The sequence below is a fragment of the Chiloscyllium punctatum genome, chromosome 5, assembly GCF_047496795.1.
Source record: "Chiloscyllium punctatum isolate Juve2018m chromosome 5, sChiPun1.3, whole genome shotgun sequence".
NCBI classification, from domain to species: domain Eukaryota; kingdom Metazoa; phylum Chordata; class Chondrichthyes; order Orectolobiformes; family Hemiscylliidae; genus Chiloscyllium; species Chiloscyllium punctatum.
Genome location: NC_092743.1, coordinates 124,627,447 through 124,651,929, shown reverse-complemented (window position 1 = coordinate 124,651,929; position 24,483 = coordinate 124,627,447).

Genomic DNA, 24,483 nt, shown 5'->3' with positions numbered 1-24,483 from the left:
ACATTTTTTCAATCACTGATACTCATTAGCAACAGTGTGTACTATCTACAAGATGTACTGTAGAAATTCACCAACTATCCTCAGGTGTCTCTACTGAAATCCACAACCACTTCCGTCTTGAAATACATGGGCAGCAGATACATGTGAACACCACTACCTGCAATTACCATTCCAAGCAACTCACCACCCTGACTTGGAAATTTATCAGCATTCCTTCACTGTCTCTTAATCAAAATCTTAGAATTCCCTTCCTAGTGGCATTGTGAATCAAACTTCAGAATATGGACTGCCTCAGTTCAAGAAGACTGCCACCTTCTCAAGGGCAAATAGGGATGGGTGATAAATGCTGGCCCAGCTCTCAATGTCCTGTCCCATTAGTGAATTTAAAAAAAAAGATACTCATGCTATTTTTTCTTACTGTCAGGAGGCAAGGAAGGCAAATGATCATGCAGTTGGTTGAATCAACTACACTGTCCACCACCTCTGGAAGATAGTGGGTTGTTTGGTTCTTAAACGTTAGACTCCTAGATATTTAAAGCACAGGAGGAGGCGAGTTGACCATTTGTATCAATGCTAGTTGACAAAGATCTTACTATAATAATTCCATATTCCAATTCTTGGTCCATAGCCTTGAGGTAACGACAAGGCACGTGAACAGCTAAATACTGCTTAAACATTACAAGAGTAACTGAGTTACAAGAGTTCTGACTCAACCACCCTTTATCCAGTGAGTTCCTGACTTTCACCACCCTCTGCATAAAATATTTCTCTCATCTCTCGTCTTACCCTTCTATCTTAGCTTAGATCTATTAACCCCTCTTCTAATAGAAAAGAAAACTTCTGATTCACTCTTCACTATATTTTACCTGATGTGCCAAAATTACATAAGTTCAAGAGTAAGTTTTGAGGACAAAATTATTCCTTCCTGATTGTATTCCCTCCTGATTCCCTCCTGCACCATTGCCTTTGATGGGTCTACAATGTACCTCCTCTGCAATACAGCATATCCTTGGATGTTGATGAAACTGTCTGGGTTTTTGGCTGTGGTCCATGATTCAGTAAGAATAACTATGCTGAGCTGCTGCTTGACTAGTCTACAGGACAGCTCATAAAACTTGAGCACAAATTGACATATGTTAGTGAAGCAGACATTGCAGGACCAATTAGTTTGGTGTAGTTTATTCAGAGGATAAATTTTTTGATATTCTCTATCCCAGAAGGCTGAGGAAGTTCAAACATTTGAGCATGTCCAAGATTGAAACTGCTGAATTTCTGGACACTAATAACATCAAGAAACACAAGGATGTTGCAGGGCAAAGCTTGAGGTAGCTGATCAATACTAACCTAATCAAACAGCAGCAGAGGTAAATTGGCCCACTGTTGCTCGTATGTTCCTTTGTTCTGATTTTTTGTATTGTCTAGTGCCTATGTTGATGCTAGGGGATTGATCAGATTTTATTGTTATTTAAGTTTTATTCAGAGGTTCTGTATAACTGAGTGGTTTGTTGGGCCAAATAACACCAGTTAACAGTAAACAGCATTGCTGGGGATCTAGAGTCACATGTACATTAGTAGAGTAGATTTCCTTCCCAGGATTCTGGGTAATCCAAGATGGAGTATGGGAAAATTGTTAACTGTAACAGTCTGCTCCTTTTTGAGGTATTTTAGGTGCTGGAGGTGATTCCCTCGAATTCCAGGAGCAGCAATTACTGTTTTATATGCTGTTGTATTGTTTTGGAATTTTGGAGAAAAAAAAGGTCAAAACAATGGCACTTTTAAAAGGGAGAGGAACAGACAAAGGCAGCACATGGTCAGTCAGTGAAGGAGAGAGAGAGAAAGAAACCCATACTGCGAACTGACACAGCAGTGAACCTGCGCAGTTACTGCCTTTGCTGTTTGAATTCATGCGTCACTGGACATCGGAGTGTGTCTAGGAAAACTTAACAAACAGCAAAATCCACAACTGGTCTTGGAGGAATCTGTTTTGGAGAGGTCACGGCACAGAAACAGGTAAGTGAATAGTTTTAAGTATAGCTTTGTTGTAAATCTGCAATAGTGAGTAGACTGGGTTCTTTATTGTAGACTGGCTCCTCGGATGCTGCCTGAACTGCTGTGCTCTTCCAGCACCACTAATCCAGAATCTGGGTTCTTTATTGATTCTATGTTTTATTGAGATATGTCTCTTGATTCATAAGTATTAAGTTAGCCTGTAGCATTGTTTGTAGAGGAATAAGACGGTGCTACTTTCTAGGTCTATCGATTGGAAGAAGCAAAACTTTAATAAAGTGATATGCTCTTCTTGTCGGATGTGGGAGTGTAGGGAGAGTTTACATGTTACTGAGGATTATACCTCATTATAATGTGAGGTAATCTTCTTTGCTGAGGTGTCAGTGGGGGAGCACTTTGGGGCCAGCGACCATAATTCTAATAGAATTCCACTAGTCATGGAAAAGGATAGACCAGAATTAAAAGTTGAAGTTCTAAATTGGAGGAAGGCTAATTTTGATGGTATTAGACAAGAACTCTCAAAAGGCAAGAACTTTCCTGATGAAGGACTTTTGCCGAGACGTTGATTTTCCTGCTCCTCGGATGCTGCCTGATCTGCTGTGCTTTTCCAGCACCACTCTAATCTTGACTCCAAGAACTTTCAAAAGCTGATTGGAGGCCGATGTTCACAGGTAAAGGGATGGCTGAAAAATGGGAAGTCTTCAGAAATGAGATAACAAGAGTCTAGAGATGGTATATTCCTTTTAGGGTGAAAAGAAAGTCTGGTAGGTATAGGGAATGCTGAATAACTAGAGAAATTGAGGTTTTGGTTACGAACAAGAAGGAAGGATATGTCAGGTGTAGACAGGAGAGATCAAATGAATCCTTAAAGTATAAAGGTAGTGGAGTTCACTTAAGAAGGAAATCAGGAGGGCAAAAAGTGGATATGAGATAGCTTTGGCAAATAAGGTTAAAAAGAATCCAAAGGGCTTTTACAAATACATTTAGGACAAAATGGTAACTAGGGGGAGAGAAAAGGGGCCCTCAAAGATCAGCAAGGCAGCCTTTGTATGGAGCTGCAGGAGATGGGGGAGATACTAAATGAGTATTTTGCATTAGTGTTTATTGTGGAAAAGGACATGGAAGATATAGAATATGGGACAATAGATAGTGATATCTTGAAAATGTCCATATTACAGAGGAGGAAATGCTAGATTTCTTCAAATGCATAAATGTGGATAAATCCCCAGGACCTGATCATGTGTACCCTAGAGCTCTGTGGGGAGTAAGGGAACTGAATGCTGTGCCCTCGCTGAGATATTTATATCGATAGTAACAGGTGAGGTGCCAGAAGACTGGAGGTTGGCTAACGTGGTACCACTATTTAAGAAAGTTGGTAAGGACAAGCCAGATAACTATACACCGGTGAGCCTGATGTCGGTGGTGGGCAAGTTATTGGAGGGAATCCTGAGGGACAAGATTTACACATATTTGGAAAGGGAATGACTGATTAGGGATATTCAACATGGCCTTGTGTGCGGGAACTCATGTTTCACGAACTTGATTGAGTTTTTTGAAGAAGTAACAAAGAGGATTGATGAGAGCAGAGAGGTAGATCTATATGGATTTGAGTAAGGCAGGAGTTTGACAAGGTTCCCCATGGGAGACTAGTTAGCAAGATTAGATCTCATAGAATGCATGGAGAACTATCCATTTGGATACAGAACTAGCTTGAACGAAGAGGACAGAGGGTGATGATGGAGGGTTGTTTTTTCAGACTGTAGGCCTATGACCAGTGGTGTGCCACAAGGATCAGTGCTGGGTTCACTACTTTTTCTCATTGATATAAATGATTTGGATATGAGCATGGGAGGTATAGTTAGTATGTTTACAGGTGACACCAACATTTGAGGTGTAGTGGACAGTGAAGAAGATTACCTCACTGTATAATGAGATCTTAATCAGATGAGCCAATGGACTGAGGAGTGGCAGATGGAGTTTAATTTAGATAAATGCTAGATGTTGCTATTTGGGAAAGCAAATCTTAGCAGCACTTATACACTTAATGGTAAGGTCCCAAGGAGTGTTGCTGAACAAAGAGACCTTGGAGTACAGGTTCATAGCTCCTTAAAAGTAGAGTCACAGGTAGATAGGATAGTGAAGAAAGTGCTTGGTATGATTTCCTTTATTGGTCAGAGTATTAAGTACAGGATTTGGGAGGTAATGTTGCAGCTGCACAGGATGTTGGTTCGACCACTTTTGGAATATTGCGTGCAATTCTGGTCTCCTTCTTATCGGAAGGATGTTGTGAAACTTGAAAGGGTTCAGAAAAGATTTACAAGGATGTTGTCAGAGTTGGAGGATTTGAAGTGTCGGGAGAGGTTGAATAGGCTGGGGCTGTTTTCCCTGGACTGGTGGAGGCTGAGGGGTGACCTTGTAGAGGTTTATTAAATCATGAAGGGCATGGATAGGGTAAAAAGATATGGTTGTTTCCCTGAGGTGGGGGACTCCAAAACTAGAGGGCATAGGTTTAGGGTGAGAGGGGAAAGATATAAAAGAGACCAAAGAGGCAACTTTATCATGCAGAGGGTGAATGACCTGCCAGAAAATGTGGTGGAGGCTGGTAAAATTACCACATTTAAAAGGCATTTGGTTGGGTATATGAATAGGAAGGATATGGAGGGATATGGGCCAGGTGCTGGCAGGTGGGACTAGATTAGGTTAGGATATCTGTTGGGACCAAAGGGGATGTTTCCGCGCTGGACATCTCTATGACTCTCTGACTGTAAATCTTACAGCAATTTAATAGTTTCTGGGTGAGATGGCGAATGAAAACAATGTTATACAGTGAAGCAAGATTTAGTTTGAACTTGGATTTTCATGAAAAACTATCCTCATCTGTATAGTGTGAAAAACAAGCTTCCAGGAATGAATGGACATTATTTTACCATCCAGTCCTATTCTATGTTTTTCATTCAAAAGATCAAAGAATGTGCAAAATAGAAGATGGGGCTGCCAGAAAATATTTTCTTTCTATTCTACTGGTTACCGATTTACAACTAGAATGGTTATAGAACTATAACACAGAATGTTGAACAGTAAGTGGGACTAATACACAAAAATGCTGCCATCTCGCAATGTCAGAAAATCATTCCATTCTATATGAGATCTAATCTCGGTTGCTGAGGGAAGTAAAGCCAAGGGTACAGAAGCTGTGAGCACAATCTTTTCCTCCTCCTTGGATCTGGAAGTTGAGTTGGAGGATTGTAAATGTCATACCCCTGTTAAAGAAGTGGAGAGAGATCCATCTGGTAACTGTTGGGTAATCAGTATAATATCAATAATAATAAATATCACTGTCGAGTACAAAATTAATTTGTACTTGGAGAAGCAAGAACAAGAAGAAACAAGTCAGATTAATTTGAGAAAGGCAAATCATGTCTGACTAAGCGAAGAGTTAAGTCTTTGGAGAAGGTTGGTGTTAGAAGTACAGTAATTTTTTATATAGTTTATTTGTAGGATGTGGGTATTGCTGGCTGGCCAGAATTTATTGCCTATCCCTGGTTGCCCATGAGGAGGTGCTGGTGAGCTGCTTTATTGAACCACTGCAGTCCATGTGCTGTAGGTTGACCCACAATGCCCTTAAAGGGAGGGAATTCCAGGATTTTGACACAGTGACGGTGAAGGAATGGCAATATATTTGCAAGTCAAGATGGTGAGTGGCTTGGAGGGGACTTTGCAGCTGATGGTGTTTCCATGCACTACTGTACACTTTTAGAAATAATTTGATCAATGTTCACAATGATTCATTGAATGATTCCTGCAGACTGGAATCTTACAAACGTCACCCCACCATTTTAGGAAGGAGCAAGGGGACAAAAAGACTTGCCAAAATTTCACCAATAATGGAGAAAATGTTACAATCAATCAGAAAATGTATAATAAATGGACACTTGGATAAAAAAAAATCTGATTGGGAATAATCAGCATAGATCTGCAAATAAAAATCATATTTGACAAACCTGTTGGAATTTTTGGATGACGTTATTAACGAAATTGGTAAAGGAGAGTGAATGGATATTTGAATTTTCAGAAGGTTTCTGATATTGTCCCCCACAGGAGGTTGATTAGCAAAATTGAAGCACATAGTGTAGGAGTTCATGTACTAGCCTGAATTAATGATTAACTAACAGACAGAAAATAGAGAGGAAGATTAAATGGGTCATTCTCAAATTGACGGACTGTGATTAGTGGGATATCACAGGATCAGTACTCAGCCCCAGCTGTTCACAATATATATCAATGATTTGGAGGTGGGGACTGAATATGAAATTTAAACATTTGCAGATTAGGCAAAACTAAACATAATGTGTGTCATGAGGAAGATGTAAAACGTTATCAGGAGTATTTGGACAAGCTTAGTAATTGGGCAGGAACATCACAGATGGAATGTAATGTCGAAAAACGCGAGCTTATTCACTTTGGCTGGAAGAACAAATTATTTCTTAAATTGTGACTGGTTGGAAAATGTAGAAGTGCAAATGGAGTTGGATCTCCTTGTCAAAAAACCACTGAAAACTGATATGTAGATACAGCAAGCTATTAAAAAGGTTAAAAGAATGCTAGCCTTTATCGCAAGAGGATCTGAGTACTCCAGTCAAGTCTTGCTTCAATTGTATAAGGGTTGTTTAGATCGCAACTGGAGTACAGTGTGCAGTTTGGATTCCTTATCTCAGAGATGGTATTATTAGCAAAGAATGAGTACAACAAAGGTTCACGAGATTTGTTCTTGGCACAGAAGGACTGCCTTATAAAGAGATGATGGGTGAAATGGGCTTGCATGCTGTACACTTTTAAATAATGAAAGGTGATCTCATTGAAAATACTGAAAGGGAGGGACAAAGTAAATGTTTCCCTTGTTGTGAGTTGAGAACTAGTGATAGAATTTAAAAATTAAGGGGCAAAACGATTAGGTCAGACATGTGGAGATTTTCTTTTTTACTTCGAGGGTGGTGAATCTTTGGAAAGAACTAACACATTTTGATTATCAATGTAATAAAGCGTTATTGGAATAGTGTCGGTTAAAAACATGGAAGTGTTCGATCAGCCATTACTGTGTTGAATGGGAGAGCAGTTTTGAGGAGCTGAATGGCCTCTGTTTCAATAATTGAACCCAACTTTGATATAGGGAATTTCTAAAGCTTGTTGATGATGCACAATCAAATAACATAGCATATCAGGAATATGATAGTAACAGACTTCAGGAGGACATAGACAGGCTGGTGAAATGGGTGGACATATGGCAAATATACTTCAATATGGATGAGTATAAAGTGATGCACTTTGGGAGGAACAATATGAAGAAGTAATATAATCAAAGTTATACTGATCTGAGGGTAAGAACACAGGATATACAACATGCATATTCATAAACCTGTGAAGGTAGCAGAACAAGATGAGAAATGGTTAAGATGGAAACATGAGTTTGTAAATAGGATAAGATTGAATGCGAATTGTAGAAATCATGTTGAAAATGTACAAATCTCTGGTTTAGCCTCTGCTGAAGTACTTTGCACAATTTAGGAAGCTCACTTTAAGAAGGTTTTAAAGATTTGGAGCAGGTATTGAGAAGGTTCATCAGGATAATATTAGCAATGATGGAATTCAATTATGTGTGTTGCTAACAGGATGTAGAACATGTAAAATGCTTAGCAAAATACCTAGAGCAAAAATGAAAAGATTTAATTCCACATTTGAAGGTTGTTAAGATCTTGAACACTCTGCTTCAAAAAGTAGTGGTAATATATCCCACAGGGACTTTCAAATGACGTTTCAAGATGTACCTGTGTGACAACCAACATAAGGAGCATGCAATAGGCCGCAAACTCAATTGGACTCTTCACATAAATACATTGGCTACAACAGCAGGTCAGAGGCTAGGAATACTGCAGTGAGTAGCTTACCTCCTGACTGCCCAAAGCCTATCCATCATCTACAAGGCACAAATCAGGTGTGTTAATGAATCCTCCCCACTTGCCTGGATGAAAGTAGCTCCATCAGCATTTAAGAAGCTTGACATCATGCAGGACAAAGCACCCCACTTGATTGACACTACATCGACAAACATCCATTCCCTCCACACTAACACTCAATAGCAGCAGAAAGATGCACCACAGAAAATCAGCCAGGACATTCCAAACCCATGGCCACTTCCTAGAAGGACAAGGGCAGCAGATAGATGGGGAACACCACCACCTACATTCCCCTCCAAGCTACTCACCATCCTTACTTAGAAATATATTGCCATTCCTTCAATGTTGCTGGGTGAAAATCATGAAATTCCCCCCTCAAGAGTATAGTGAGTCAAAATATAGCAAAGAGACAACAGCAGTTCAAGAAGGCATCTCACCACTGCCTTCTCAATGGCAGTTACAGATGGTCAAGAAATGCTGACTCAGCCAGTGATGCTCACAGACCAGGAATGAATAAATAAATAAAAAGGCAAAGCTAAAGAATCCTATAACCAACAGATCAGCTCTACGCTCCGAGTCTTGCCACATCTATTTGTGAATTGTGGCGGACAATCAACTCAATCAAAATAGGAGTAGCTTACCCTTAAAGCAAGGGGAGTCCATCTGATTCCTGCAAAATAACAAGGTTGATCCATGTGCAAACATTTTTAGCCAAAAGTGCTCAGTAGATAATCCATCTCAACCTCTTTCTGAGATTCCAAAATCACAGAAGCCAATCTTCAGCCAATTTGATTTACTTCACATCATAGTTGACAGTGCAATCAAGCAATGCGTACTTAACAATAACTCTTACACTCCCACTCAGTTTGCTTCTGTCAGGCCTATGCAGATCCTGATCTCATTACACCCTTGACTGAAGCATGGACAAAAGATCTGGAGTACAGAGGAGAGATGAGAGTTACTTCCCTTTACAGAAGAATAGAGAAAGACTGCAGAAAGAACGGAACAGAGAGATTTGAGAGTCCTTGTGCATGAATCACAAACCATGAGCATCCAGGTTCCGTAGGTAACAGGGAAGGCAAATGGAATTTTGGCTCTTACTCCAAAGGGAATGGAGTAAAAAAGTATGGAAGTTTTGCTGAAATTATACAAGGTACTAATCAAATCACAGCTGGAATACTGTGAACAGTTTTGAACCACTTACCTAAGGGATTTTATATTGGACACAGGCCAGAGAATGTTCACTTGGCTGATCCTGGGTATTGAGAGTCTGTCTTATGAGGAGATGTTGAGTGGTTTGTGTCTATACTCATTGGAATTTAGAAAAATGAGAGGTGACCTTATTGAAACATCCAAAATTCTTTGGATTTAAGAGAGAGGTGAGAAGAAGTTTCATCTCTCAGAGGATGATGAATCTGTGGAACCTTTTACTGCAGATGACTGTCGAGGCTGGGTTGTTAATTATCTTGAAGGAAGTGATAAGCAGATTTTTAATCAGCAGGGAAATCAAGACTTATGGGGAAAAGGCAGGAAGGTCGGATTGCTTATGGCCTCATGGAATGAATCATGGAATAGACTTAATGAACTGATTGGCAGATTTCTGTTCTAACGTTATGTTCCTATGGTTTTCAAGGCAGCATTTGATCAAGTATGGGATTAAGAAAGCAACACTAAACTGGGGTCAATCGGAATGCAGGGGAAAACTTTCCACAGGTTTGGAGTCATACCTAATTAAAAAGGAAGATGTTTATGGCTTTTGGCTCATGAGATCAATTATCTCAGCCACAGAATAGCTCCACAGGAGTTCCTTAGGGTAATGTCCTGGGCTTAACTATCAGCTGCGTCCCTCTGTCATAAGGTAGAGAAGTTCACTGTAGACTATACAATGTTAAGCACCATTCATAAGCAGGCCCTGAAGGAGTCATTGTCCAAATGTAGCAAGACCTGATCAACATTCAGGCTTGGGCTGATACATTGCAAATCACATGTGTGCCATGAAAGTTCCAAGCAATGAGCATTTCCAACAACAGAAAATCTCAGATTTGCCCTTTGATATTCAATGCATTACATCACTGAATCCCAACTATCAACATCCTGAAGGTTGGGCTCCAGAGTTCAATGTTGAGTAGTTCATCAGTTGAATGAACCGCCAGAGAAAGTTTAAAAGACATTTGGATAAGTTTGTGAATGAGGGATATGAGCCAAGTGCAGGTAGGTGGGACTGGTTTAGTTTGGGAACATGGTCAGTGTGAACTGGTTAGACTGAAAGGTCTGTTACCATACTTATGGCTCTATGATTCTACTAACTTTTGAGACAGAGTCCAACATAATCAGAGTTTTATTCCAGTTCTAACCTCACAAAACTGTAACACCTCTATTATCTGTTCTCCTGGCAGATATAAACACCCAGTCAAGTTCTTATGCAATCATTGCTGAATTTAAATATAATCATCACCTTATCCTTACATTTGATTTCAGGCATCTGTGTTGGATGATATGATTGGAGCTACCACTGACCAAGAACTGAACTGAACCAGGTAAAAACACGGTCTGCAGATGCTGGAAACCAGAGTCTAGATTAGAGTGGTGCTGGAAAAGCACAGCAGGTCAGGCAGCATCCGAGGAGCAGGAAAATCGACGTTTCGGGCAAAAGCCCTAAAAGGCTTCTATTCCTGATGAAGGTCTTTTGCCCAAAATATAGATTTTCCTGCTCCTCGGATGCTGCCTGACCTGCTGTGCTTTTCCAGCACCACTCTAATCTAGACACTGAACTGAACCAGCCATATCAATTCTGTGCCTACAAAAGCAGGTCAGAAGGTGGGCATTGTGTTGTAAATAACTCACAAGACAGGAGAATACACTCCACTTGCCTGGATGAGCGCAACTCCAAATCAGTCAAGGGTCTTGATCCCATTCACAACAAAGCAGTCTGCTTGATTATAACCTCTTCCACCACCTTCCAATCACTCTCTACAACACAATGTTCAGTGGCAGCAAAATGTCTCATCAACAAGAATTGCTACAAGAACTCACTAAGGCTCATTGGATAGCATGTTACAAACACAATCTCTGCCTCAGAGGATAGCAGACACATGGGAACAGCACCATCCTCAAGTCATACATTATCCTGACTCGGAACTATGTCACAATTCCTTCACTAATGCCCGAACTGCCTCCCGAACAGCATTGCAGGTGTCCCTACACCCCTTTCCAGAAGGCAGCTTAGCACCACATCTCCAGGATATTTAGGGATGGACAATAAGTGCTGCATTAGCCAATGACACCAACATCTTATGGACAAATTTTAAAAAATACAATTAGCTTGCAAATGATATTTTAAAATATATAGTTGCCAAGATAATGAGGGATAAAGGTAGTATGTGTGACTAATTTTGATGGCTCCTTTCAAGAGTAGCAGAAGAAGCCAAATAACTTCTATATACTGTAAGATTCTGTGTTTGTAAAACGATTCCCGAGTGCAGAAAATATTTAGGTAGCACTTACAGGTAGCACAGAATGACCAAGTAGGTCTTTGGTATTACAGTTATTGTATTTTAAAGCCTCAATGCTAAAAGCATAGTCTGTATAGGGATCAAAGTGAGTCAGTAGCCAAGTTTTTGCAGTACTGTTTCCCATTGACTCTGAAAATACTGCCAATGCTTTCAATTTCAAACCAAGCAACATTAATAACAATGCTTGACATTGAGTCTTCAAAAAGGGTTTGCAATCTAATTCTATGAAAAGGAGTTTGAATGTGATGGAAGTTTGGCTGTTGATTCACTATCAGGTGGTTTAAATCAGCTTCACATCGAACAAAGAATACTGTCATATAGTATGGAAGAAAAAACTAGAAAATAGTTAGATTGGTAGGTCAGTGGTGGGTGGTATAGTGCTCAGTGGTTAACATTGCTGCCTCACAGCGGCAGGGACCCACATTCAATTCCACTTTTGGGTAACTATCTGTATTGAGTTTGTCTATTCTTCCTGAGTCTGCATGGCTTTCATCTGGTTTCCTCCCACAGTCCAAAGCTGTGCAGCTTAAGTGGGTTGGCCATATTAAATTGCCCACAGTGTCCAGGATATTTGGATCAGCCATGGGAAATGGGGATGGGTTTAGCTGGGATGTTTTTTGGTGGTTCTGCATGGACTTGATGGGCTGAATAGGCTACTTCTAGACTGTAGGCATCCAATAATTATTAAACATTATTTCAATGTGTACGCATTTTTTTAAAGTTCTAACAATTTGAGTTTTACTGCATATTAAATTCTTTAAACTTCGTTTTGTTTCCCATATTAACCACAAAGTTATTTTTGCATTCTGGTGCCTGTGGTACGCTAAATTGTGGAATTAAAAATGACTCCTATCTTTACATTTCAAATAACAATGACATGATAAACTGAAGAGGGAGGACTTTGTGCCTTCATATCAATGATTTGAAATACAAAACAAGTAGCTTTACAAAGATTAATTGCTGCCTGGCATCTAAGTGCTGCATATTCATCAGAATCCACGCTGAGAACAATTCTGTCTCCGATAGCAAGTTCAGCCATTTTTGCTTCTTTATCATTCCACAACAAGCTTGTGGTTATGAAACATGACCCATGGGAAATAAATGTGCCTTACATTTCATGAAGTGCCTCTAGCTGTAGGAAATTACTTTTGTGCTAAAAATGCTGGTCCTCACAATCAATTTATCCTGGAAGGAAAGTACTTGCAAAATCTTCTCTGTTTTCAACTTTGACTTTTAGGCAATTGTTTTCATAGCCATAGGAAGAAGGAAAAAACAAGTTATTATTTTCAGATATTTTCAGAAAGCATGTGGTATTTCAATTTTTTATTAGAAGACATAACAATCTGAATTATCTCATATTTGGCTTACTTAAATTTGAAATTGCTTATCAATAATAGAGTCACTTTAAATTTTAAAGATTAAATACATCGGTCCTCAGTATTGCTTCTGGCAGAATACACAGACAAACAGATTCAATTGTTCAGCTTTGAACCTGCAAATTTCTCTCACTCTGCTTCCAATATCCATCAACTTGATCATGTTCTCCTCGTATCCAAGTCATAACTCCGATAATCTTTTACCACTTTATAAACAAACAGTAGAAAAGGATGGGAATATGAAATCCATGCTCATGTAAAACAATAAAAAGCAACAGCAACTTACATCTGTACATCATCATTAGCAAAGAAAAGCCTCTCAAGTAAGTTTTCACATATATTGTGCAGGATCTGATCAAACTCTGAGTGACATAGGCAATGGTAGAATCAGCTGCAATGGTCATCTTGACATTGAAATCATCTCTCTGCAACTTGCCCACTTTATTCAATTGTGTGTGGTGAGGCTCTTACTACAAAGCAGTCAGTTCCAAATATATTGCTTGGAAAATGGTTTGTCAACAGTCTAACTCAGCATGGGCCATGGAGTGGAAATACAGAGTGATTCTCGCTGGAGGGGCTTAAGTGGTAAATAAAATGGTACGTTTGGGTATATTACAGCAAGAGAAAATGCACTTGGACTCACAGCAAGAAACTCTGTTTCTCAAAGCCAAACTTACCACAACTTAGACTTAGCCTAAAAATAGCAAGCTTCTGCCCATTACTTGTAAGACTACCATTGTCTTCACAATTTTCAGTTTTGTGCATTTAACAATTTTTCTGATTACTTTCTAAGGAGAGAATTAATTTTGCATTAGATGATGGTTTGTTTCTAATGCATCGCCTAGTACAACTACTAAACTATGATTATCTTGAAGAATACAAAATGACAATTTCTGTTCATTTTGCATACCTTATTTGGTTTCTATTAAAAATGTTATTCAGCAGTTGTAAAATTTTCTGATGGTCAATGTAAACTTTAAATAATTTTCTTTTGTGAAATTTGAGTTCAAACAAGATAATATTAAGCCTTTAAAAGCTTGCCATCAACCATACCACTTCTCTCAATCATTTTTCATTTCTTATCGAGACAGGCAAAATTGTAGAAAATTGGAACAATTGTTCCAATTATTCCTACAAATTGAAAAACTACAAGTAACTGATCCTACCAATACAGTCAAACTATTTATTCAGCTTGTGAATTGTTGGTTATCTTACTATCTCAAGGTCACTTCCGAAAGACAGCAAGATGGTTTATCATTTACCCTTGCCAAGCCTGCATACTTGCTAGCTATTAAAGCATCCAGCGGATGCTAGAAATCTGAAATGAAAAGCAGAAAGTTTAAAATAGGCTGCAGCATTTGGCTCAACCATTTGATCTATTCATGTCATGCAGAGCCAACCAATCATAAAAAAAATGCAGAAAGCAACATTGCATTTGGACAGCCCATTTATGAATGCAGAGAGCCATGGCGATAAATCCTGTCATAAATATCACCAGATAGGCTATAATTTCCACAAAAAAAAAGCCTCTCCAGCTTGTGCTTGTGTATGCCTATGGGATCAGGTATAGGTATAAACTTGGAACCATTATTCAGCACCATTGGCAATTTGTTGATGTAGTCATCTTTGTTGATCTTGACTACTCTAATCATTTCTGATTCAGCCTTACGTAGGTTTCTGCCAAAACAAAATTTGGACTAGCCTCACTGCCTAGAATGTAGAATCCCTACAAGCTGTAAGCAGGCCATTAAGCCCATCAAGTCTACATCCGCCCTTTGAAGAATATCCAACCCAGACCCACTACTCTACCCTATTCCTGTAACCCTGCATTTCCCATAGCTAATCTACCCAGCCAGGACGTTCCTAGACACTATGGGCAATTTAGCATGGCTAATCCACCTAGCTTGCACATCTTTGGACTGTTGGAGGAAACCAGAGCACCCAGAGGAAACCCAGGCAGATAGGGGTAAAATATGCAAATGCTATACAGTCACCCAAGGATGCAATTGAGTCCAGGTGCCTGGCTCTGTGAGGCAGCAGTGCTAACACTTTGCCGTCTGTATCACAAAGTTTATGACAAGCCTGGTGATAAAGTCTACACAATATTTGGAAGGATAAACAAGTAAATACAAATTGAGATTGAGACAAAGAACCATTTGTGACCCAGAAGGAGGGCAGGGAGATCTTTTGAATCCGTTTAATGTTGATCAACATCTATCTTCAATAATCCACTGGGAGAGACATAGAATTGATGTAATTACTTCACAATATGCAGTGAAATTCAGTAACAGAAATATAGAATATCAAGTTTATTTTTACTACTCAGTAATCTGGAAAAGTTTGTAATGAGGATTAGGCATTACCAATCACACAGTAAGTTATTAGATCGCCATTAATTCCCAGGCAGTGAGATAAGAAAAAGAGGTTCAAGAAATTTGCTTGATATTTAGATGATGTTGAAGGCAGAAAGTAAAAATAAGATATCCATGAGTTTTTTTCATATGTCTGAGGTAATGTTTTGAAATACGCTAGGTTTGTTTTGTGAGAGCAGTTTTGTCAGCACTTTCAGAACCCCATCATTCCTATATAGTTCAAACAAAGTTTTGATCTGGATAATGCAGAGCTTTCTTCACCAATTTATGAAAAGTTAAGTATTTTATTTCACCTAAGCCCAAATGCCAGGTCTGCCGTGGATGCATACTCTGAATTACATCATCAGAAGAATTTTGAAGATAACACGAAGAAGAAAATAAAATGATGTGGTATTCAAAGGGACATCACATAGTGATGTGAATACATGCTGCAATAGCAGTTAAAATGTCATCCATAAACAGAAACATCCTGAGAAAGGCTATGGAGGAAGTGCAATGAAGGTTTATCAAACTGATCGCTGGGATGGCAGGATTGGTGTACAAAGAGAAACTGGATTGGTTGTGACTGGAGTTTAGAATAAAGGGAAGTGGGGGGTGGGAAGGTGGTGGATCTCATGGAAATCTATAAAATTCTAATGGGATCAGAGAGACAAAATGCAGGAAGGATTGCCCCAATGACTGGGAAATCCAAAATCAGAGGTCATGGAGTAGGCTATTTCAGACTGATTTGAGAAAACATTTCTTCAACAAGAGAGGGGTGAGCCTGTGGAAATCACTGTCTCAGAAAGTGGTTGAGGTCCAAAGTTTGAATGTTTTCAAAAAGGTGTTAGATATAGTTCTTAGGGCTAGACAAATCAAAAGGTCTAAGGAGAAAGCAGGAGCAGGTTAATGAGTTGGATGATCAGCAATGATCATATCGAATGGTGCAGAAGCGCCAAGGGACAAATTACCTACTCCGGCTCCTATTTTCCATCTTTCTTCTCCCTGGTTATTTCCCTCCAAACATTTAATAGATAATTTAGTCAATCCTTTTGCAACCAGTTGATATTGTCTGCACAAAGCAAAACTGGCTCAACCTTATGTGTTAAAAATTTCAATGTAATCCAATATTCCTCCACCAATCATTTGCACAGATGCTTTCCTTAAGTTAAGTTCAGATGGGAATTACATTAGCCATGTTATATCAGACACTTATCTGCAATATCCTGATGATTTTGAAAGCAATAACTATCAATGGCAACTCAGTTGTGCTGGACAAAACCATTGAACTGTATTTTAAACCTCAAAAACTGATAGGTTGGAGATATCAAAGGTTAAAATGCAAGTAGTCTGGATTCTAGCCCTTCCTGAACCTGACCACTTTGAATTTTAACTGGAGTGGGTTGCTGGAATCCTTTGAGTCACTAAATGAGATCTCCTCCTTTCCTATCACCATTTTATCTTCAATCTGACACTTGTAGGAAAAGTTAATATATTAGCTACCTTACTTTCCAGCAATAATTGTGGTCCAGGTGTGTTTCATTTAAGCCCAGCATGTGGTCCAGAAAATCCTTTCTCACTGTGCTTTATCAGCTTTCCCATGATCATTATCTAGATCCCTTCCAAACACCCAACGCAGCCCCTTGACTACCATGGAGTCAACCTCTACTAGTCTGAATCCCCTTGTAATTCAAACCATCCTGCCATTTACACTACTCCTCTACCACAATTGAAGGCACCTCAATTGCACCAGAGGAAAATAATGAGCTTTATATGTCAAGCAACAATTTCACACCCTCCTTCTCCAAACTGCTGGAACACCAGCTGTTGCATCCATGTTTATTTTCTATCCTTTACTTACAAGTCCATTGCTGAAATATCACATGGTTATCTGCGCTTCACACACTTATTTCAACTCATTGTGACTTGTGCAAAATCTGACATAATGCCTTCTGAAAGTGCATAGGTAAAACAAACAAGGAAAACATTCATACGCATGACCCTATCCATTAAGCCAGTAACCTGTTCAACAAAGAAAATTAACTAGATTAAGCAGCCATGAACTATCCTTCATAAATCCACACTGACATCTTTGATCATCTCATACTTGACCATGTGCTCAGTCACTTGGTCCTTGATGACAGATTCCAATAGCTTCCAAACAACTGACAATAAACTGATATTCATTCTGTGTCTGTGTGGGTTTCCTCCATGTGCTCTGGTTTGCTCCCACAGTCCAAAGATGTGCAGGTAAGGTGGATTGGCCAAGCTAAATTACCCACAATGCCCAGGGATACGTGGGCTTGGTGGATTAACTATGGGAAATGCAGGGTTACAGGGAGAGGGCAGGGGTGTGGGAGGTGGGATGCTCTTCGGAGGGTCAATGTGGACTTGATGGGCCAAATGGCCCACTTACATACTGTAGAGATTCCATTGAGACTTTCGGCAGTATGTCTGTGTACCAGACTATCATGAACACAGTAAATTCAACAAATTCAGGGTTTGTCTTCAGGGTTCTAGAAAATAGCTTTAATATGTGGTTTGTGATATGATCTTTGCATTAAAGTAATTAGGTCATGTATATTGCACCCCCTGCTTGCAATGAATTGTTTCCTGAAAATGTGTACTCGGCTCTTGGTATAGCATGGGCTCCTTGCAGTGTTACCAGATGCGGAGTGTGCTTTTGCAAGTAGATCATGATCTGCACAGAATTGACTTTTGATAATGAGTTCAAATAGTTTTCTTCCAGACCTCTGTATCAGTTTTGTTGTCCCTGAGAGATTTTATTTTCCATTAAGTTTTTATCTGACTGGGAGCCCAGTAGCTTTGTTTCAGTCGCTCCTTGTCAATAATAGCTGACAGATTTAGAGGTTCGGAAAATTGCTAGGAAGACCAAGTGAAGGTTTTTTTCTCCCTCCCTCAGTTACCTGCCAGTGATCACGCACAACATGGTCTCCAAATAGGTAAAGTCACACTGCACTCAATCTCCACAGCAGAAATCATTAGAAAATTTTCAGAGAAACGTTAATAAGAGTCAAGTCTTCAAATTCACCAAGTAAATTTCACAAAATGCCTCAAGATCACTCTTCAAATGTAGTGTAGTGAGTTTACCTTAATCAGCAAATACACAGTGAAAGCTGAGCACAGGATTGAACAATGCTTTAAATTCCTAGGACAGAATTGTTTTGTTTTGTTTGGTTGTTAGAAAAAACTCTTTTTCTTTTCAAATCAACATACTTGGAGATTTTATGTCACACATTTGAGACTCGAACACAGACCCTCTGGCCCTTCACAGTATCACTGTGCCCCAAGAGCAATAGAAAGGTTACTAAATGAAGCACTTGCCAGAAAAATGACATATAACTTTGTTTTGACAAGCACAAGCAGGCAATTTAATCGTCAATCAAAGGCTCAACAATTCTCCGGGTGATCATTCTGCACATGCACTTGAACTTCTTTGTTTCACTGACAGCCTACCATCTCATGAGGCAATGTTTTACACCTTGGTGGTCAGATCTGTTTTGATCATTGGCGAATATGCTCCAATCTCCCAGGCTGGTATCACAGTCTCTGCTGTGGGTAGAGACAGAGGGCTGAAAGGTGCAGACTTTTTTGGTCTCAGTTTCCTCTGAACGCTCTGCTTTGACAGTTGAGCTTCCATTTTGCCTCACACTAAACTGCCCTCTCCCAAGTAGTGTGAGCACACTGAAGTAAAATGAGAGAATCCTCGATAGGACACAAGCTTAGAAACAAAATATTGAGACCCGGGTTGTCAAAATGCCAGGTGCCATCTCCTGGCCACTCTCCTTGGTTGGATCCAAAGGAATGGAAAGCTCTATGTTTGGCATCAGGTTATTTGCCAGACTTCTGGGAAAGATATCTGTTTAGAAACTGTTCTACCTTTGGGCTCTCCTCTTGACCTTTAATTTTCAGGGTTTCCTTCCTTAGCCTTCAGTCTCCCAAGATACCCACCAAGCAGCAAGCTCTATTTACCAACAACTGAGACTCCTTTGTCATGACAGGCTCCACTAGCATTTGTAGTCAAGTCAATATATTGGCCACCTTAAAGGCTACTGTTTAAACTAACAATGGTATCTCATATTATATTGACATAGATTGCACCATTGCTTCACTGACCTTTGTATTTATATATCTCCCTACCCATCCTGCACTCCCCAGTAATCAACATGGAGCTGGTGCCAGGGCTGTACACCTCGAGATAAGACTTCTTTTTCACCCTCTTCGATGCATGATGATGTTTAATAAAGGCTGTTAACATTTCGTTGAATGAGTGTGAGCATCATCTTTGTAGTTTGGTCTTGCTTTACTGTTCATCACCATAAAAGCTGTTTCCCAGTGGTACGTTTGTCCCGATTGCCAGTCTTCTGCACAAATCGCTGATAGCAGTTTCATGTTGCAATTCCTGGTCATAGGTTACTCCGTAAAACATCTTTGAATTAATTAAATGACATTGATATGATTCCAGAACAACATTCAGAGTCTCCTTTCCTATCAAAATGTCACTATCTGTGCATGGAACATATTTTGTGGGTTAATTTCAAACAGGTTGCTTTTGTTATTGAACAGTGTTTACTGAATTTCACTGAGTGTTTGGCCATAATGCCTTTCATTCTTATTCATGTTGACAGCATCTGATGATATTTCAGGTTTCAGCCCAAATGCCCCACATTGTCAGAGATCAGACATACCCAGAAAGATTCACATCAATGCTCCACAGATATCCTGAACATGAGGACACTGCCCAGGAAGGTTAAACATCCAACGGGTAATTATTCTCCATGAAGAGCCTCTGAAAGGCCCTTTACTCTGAGTTAGAATTAGAGGCTACAGATTGTTTTGACTGACATACCTCAATCGTCAGTCAGGAAATATTTGATGAATATAAATCTGTCCTAACATTTAGATAATCACAATTGATGCCACCTCATTCCCAAATCACTTACACTGATCTCCCTCAACATGCAGACTAACTGATTGCCATCCAAGACCACCCACATTGAACCTCTGACCTCACCTCTTTCCCCAACCAATCCCCTCCTCGGACACTCTCCCTTAACCCAGCTGAGCCCCAGTCAATTGTCCAACACACAAATCTGTCAATTGTCCAACACACAAATCTGTCAATTGTCCAACACACAAATCTGTCAATTGACACGTTACAACCTTCTCCTTTCCACCTCAGTTCATCATGATATAAAGGTGCCACATTGGCTTAGCTGTTAGCACCACAGTGCCAGGGACCCAGGCTCAATTCTACCCTTAGGTGAATATCTGTGTGGGGTTTCTCGATTAGTGGTGCTGGAAGAGCACAGCAGTTCAGGCAGCATCCAAGGACCTTCGAAATCGACGTTTCGGGCAAAAGCCCTTCATCAGGAATAAAGGCAGTGAGCCTGGAGCATGGAGAGATAAGCTAGAGGAGGGTGGGGGTGGGGAGAAAGTAGCATAGAGTACAATGGGTGAGTGGGGGAGGGGATAAAGGTGATAGGTCAGGGAGGAGAGGGTGGAGTGGATAGGTGGAAAAGGAGATAGGCAGGTAGGACAAGTCCGGATAAGTCATAGCGACAGTGCTGAGCTGGAAGTTTAGAACTAGGGTGAGGTGGGGGAAGGGGAAATGAGGAAACTGTTGAAATCCACATTGATGCCCTGGGGTTGAAGTGTTCCAAGGCGGAAGATGAGGGGATATATTTCCCTCCCCACCCCTTTCCGCCTTTTGCAAAGATCGTTCCCTCTGTGACTACCTGGTCAGGTCCACTCCCCCCCCCCCCCCCCCCAACCCACCCTCCCATCCTGGCACTTTCCCCTGCCACTGCAGGAACTATTACTCTACATTTACCCCTGACTAATGTGCCTAGCCGACATATCCCTGAGTACTGATCCCATAACCTGCACATCTTTGGACTGTGGGAGGAACTAGAGCACCAAGAGGAAACCCATGCAGACATGGGGTGAATGTGCAAATTCCAAACAAACAGTCGCCCGAGGCTGGAACGAACCCAGGTCACTGGCACTGTGAGGCAGCAATGCTAACCACTGAGCCACCGTACCACCTAGATTGAGGTGCTATTCATGCACACGTATGCAATAAGCTGAGCAGAATGTAATTGTGTGAGATAGCCAGCCTGTTCTTGAGCAGATTTGGCTCCAACATGACAAAGTCGTCAAAAATACAAGATGCATTCCTATGATTCTAAATAATATTCCACTATTCCACTGTTGCTAAGTGAAGGAAATTTCAGAACTGCCTACCTGAGGCATAAACAATAACATAATCCATTGCTGTAATCAAAACATAAGTCATACAGTTTAAAACTTAGATGTTGTTTCAAGTTACAGGCTGCGTGGTTAACCCTACAAATAATATACTCAGTTTATAAAGCAGCTTAACCGATGTAAGTTTTGGCTGAAAGAAGAACAATTTTATTTTAAACGTACAGTGGTAATGAGCAAAATGCACGTTATTTACCAACTTGGCTTAACAATCCAATTATCTCTGCTCACATTTACTGGTATAATTCTGAATCTTCCTTCATAATCTACATCAACACCATCACCAACAACATCAATCAATTTTTGGCCCTGTCGAAGACATATTTCTTGCTTCTCAATCATGCAATAACATGCAAAGTCCTGGGGTTTCCTTTCTTAAGCATCTCTGCAAAATGTATCAACGTGGTCAGTTAAAATTGGAATTAAAATCAAATCTTCATTTGAAGATACAGAAATGTTATTAGCTCCTGATCAATTTTATAAACTATTTTGCATGCAAGAACAAACAGAGTTTTGCAATGTCACGATAAATTAATGTTCTTTTATACCATTTTCTGGCAGCCCTTTGGTAATTCCTGAATTAATTTCCCCACAAATTCAGCTTGTTTGCATTCAGAGCTTAAATTTATCCCTTTGTTCAGTGGATCTGTCTTTTAATGCCCCACAACCTGAAACAATATAAAGCCAGAGCCCATGCCGTGTCAATAAACATTCTTCATTGTGACAAGAATAAATAACAGAGCACTCAGAGTTGCATACAAAAATGTTAAATATTATTGACTTTTTTTTTGCTGACATAATTTTGGACATCAAGTTCACAGGGGAATAAACAACTGACAAAATATTCAAAATCACTGAGAAAGTTGTAGAAATGGGGGCTTAAAACACAACTATACTGAACTGCTATTTCATGCACTCCACACAATTTATTTCATACTCTGGAGATGGGGGTGGGAGTAGTCAGGTGTTAGGAGAGGATAACAGGGGGTTTGAGTGTCAGGTCCCAGGAGGGAGCTGGGGAGAGAGAGTAAGTCATCCTGCAGGGAGGTTGGAGGGCGATCTCAGGTGAATGTGTAACTGTGGGTGTGTGCAAGATATTTTGAGGCCAATCGAATAGTTACTCGGGAAATAGGCTAGGTTTTTAAAAGTTAATATTATGTAACTTTACTTAGCTTCAGCAGAATTCTGCTTCTGGTTTTCCCAATTTAAATGGAGGTAGTTCAGAGAAGGTTTGCTCAATTGGTTCCAGAAATGAAAAGCACATCTAATGTAGAGAGATTGAGGAGTTTAAGTCTATAACTATTAGAGTTTAAAAGAATGAGAGGAGATATAATTGAGGTGAATAAGATGCTAAAGGTAATTGACACAATAGATATCAAAAGGACAATACTCCTTGCAAGAATGAGAGATCTTAGATTTGGGTTAAGGGGTTGTAGATTTAAACAGGGATGGGAAGAATTACTTCCCTTGAAGTATCATGCATAATTCATTACTCCAGAGTGTGGCGGACGCCCGGTCATTAAGTAAATTTAAGGAGGAGATAAGCAGATTTTTAATTATAACAAGTTCAGGTTTTGGTTCTGGATGTAAGTTCACTTGCTGAGCTGGAATGTTCATTTTCAAGATGTTTCATCACCATACTAGCTAACATCATCATCAAGCCTCTGGTGAAACACTGGTGTTAGTGACCTGCTTTCTATTTATGTGTTTAGGTTTCCTTGTGTTGGTAATGTCATTTCCCACTCCCTGTGAAAAAAAAACACAGGAAATGACATCACCACATGTTACCAATCCAAGGAAACCTAAGCACATAAATAGAAAACGGGTCATTAAGCACCAGTGCTTCCCTGGAGGCTCAATGATGATGTTAACTAGTATGGTGACAAAACATCTAAAAATGAACTTTTCAGCTCAGCAAGCAAATTTACATCTGGCACCTCAACCTGAGCTATAAATCTTCTCAAAACTCACTATAACAAGTTAAAAGGGTATGGGGAGTGGGTCGGAAAGTGGAGTTGAGGCCAGGATGAGATCAGCTATGATCATACAACATGGCATAACAGGCTCAGTGACTGAATTGCCTACTCCTGGTCATAGTTCTTATGTTCCTACCCTTTCAGAGGGCTTGAGGCATAGAGGAATCATCCCACAGATTCTTCAATTTCTCAGGCAATTTCCTCTGAGTCTGACATGATGGTGATTCCAAAGAGTCTAAATGTGTCACTCTCACCTGTACTTCAGGAATGATTTTCTGATAATCGGACAATCTGGACCATGATCGCAGCAGAGAGCATTTATCAAAACTAGCCAAAGTTGACAAGTGATTTGGGTAATAAAGGGGCAATAAAGATAGAATTCAGGCATAGCATAATCACAAGGGATTAGCAGTACTTGCTGTGTGGGAATAAGCAACAACATAGGCTTGGTTCTGTTTTTACCATTTTGACACACTTCCTTAACTACAGAGATTACTGGCAATTATCTGGTAATGTTAATGGAGAGGAAGTTGTGGTGACCTTTGCATCTGAATTCTTAAAATGTTCTCCAACCAATTGAAGCTATAAAGTATTTCAAAGGCATCTGGACGGGTATACGCATGGGAAGGATTTAGAGGGATATAGGCCAAGTGCTGGAAAATGGGACTAGATTAATTCAGGATATCTGGTCAGCATGGACTGAAGGATCTGTTTTCTGTGCTATACATCTCTATTGACTCTATGACTCAACTGAACCTTGAATGTTTCTCCTTTTTGCTTTATCAGGCATCTCCTCACATACGTCCCATTTTCACATAAACTCCATTCTTAGTTTGATTTGATAATTGTATTTCACTGAACATTGTTTAAATGGAAAACAAGGCTGAATCTCTGCCTTTTCAGCATGCTTTTGTCATAACTTTAGCACTTTAATAAATAAAGTACTGGAGAAACTCAGCAGGCCTGGCAGCATCAATAGAGAGAGAAACAGAATTAACATTTCTAGTCCAAAAGAGTTGCGA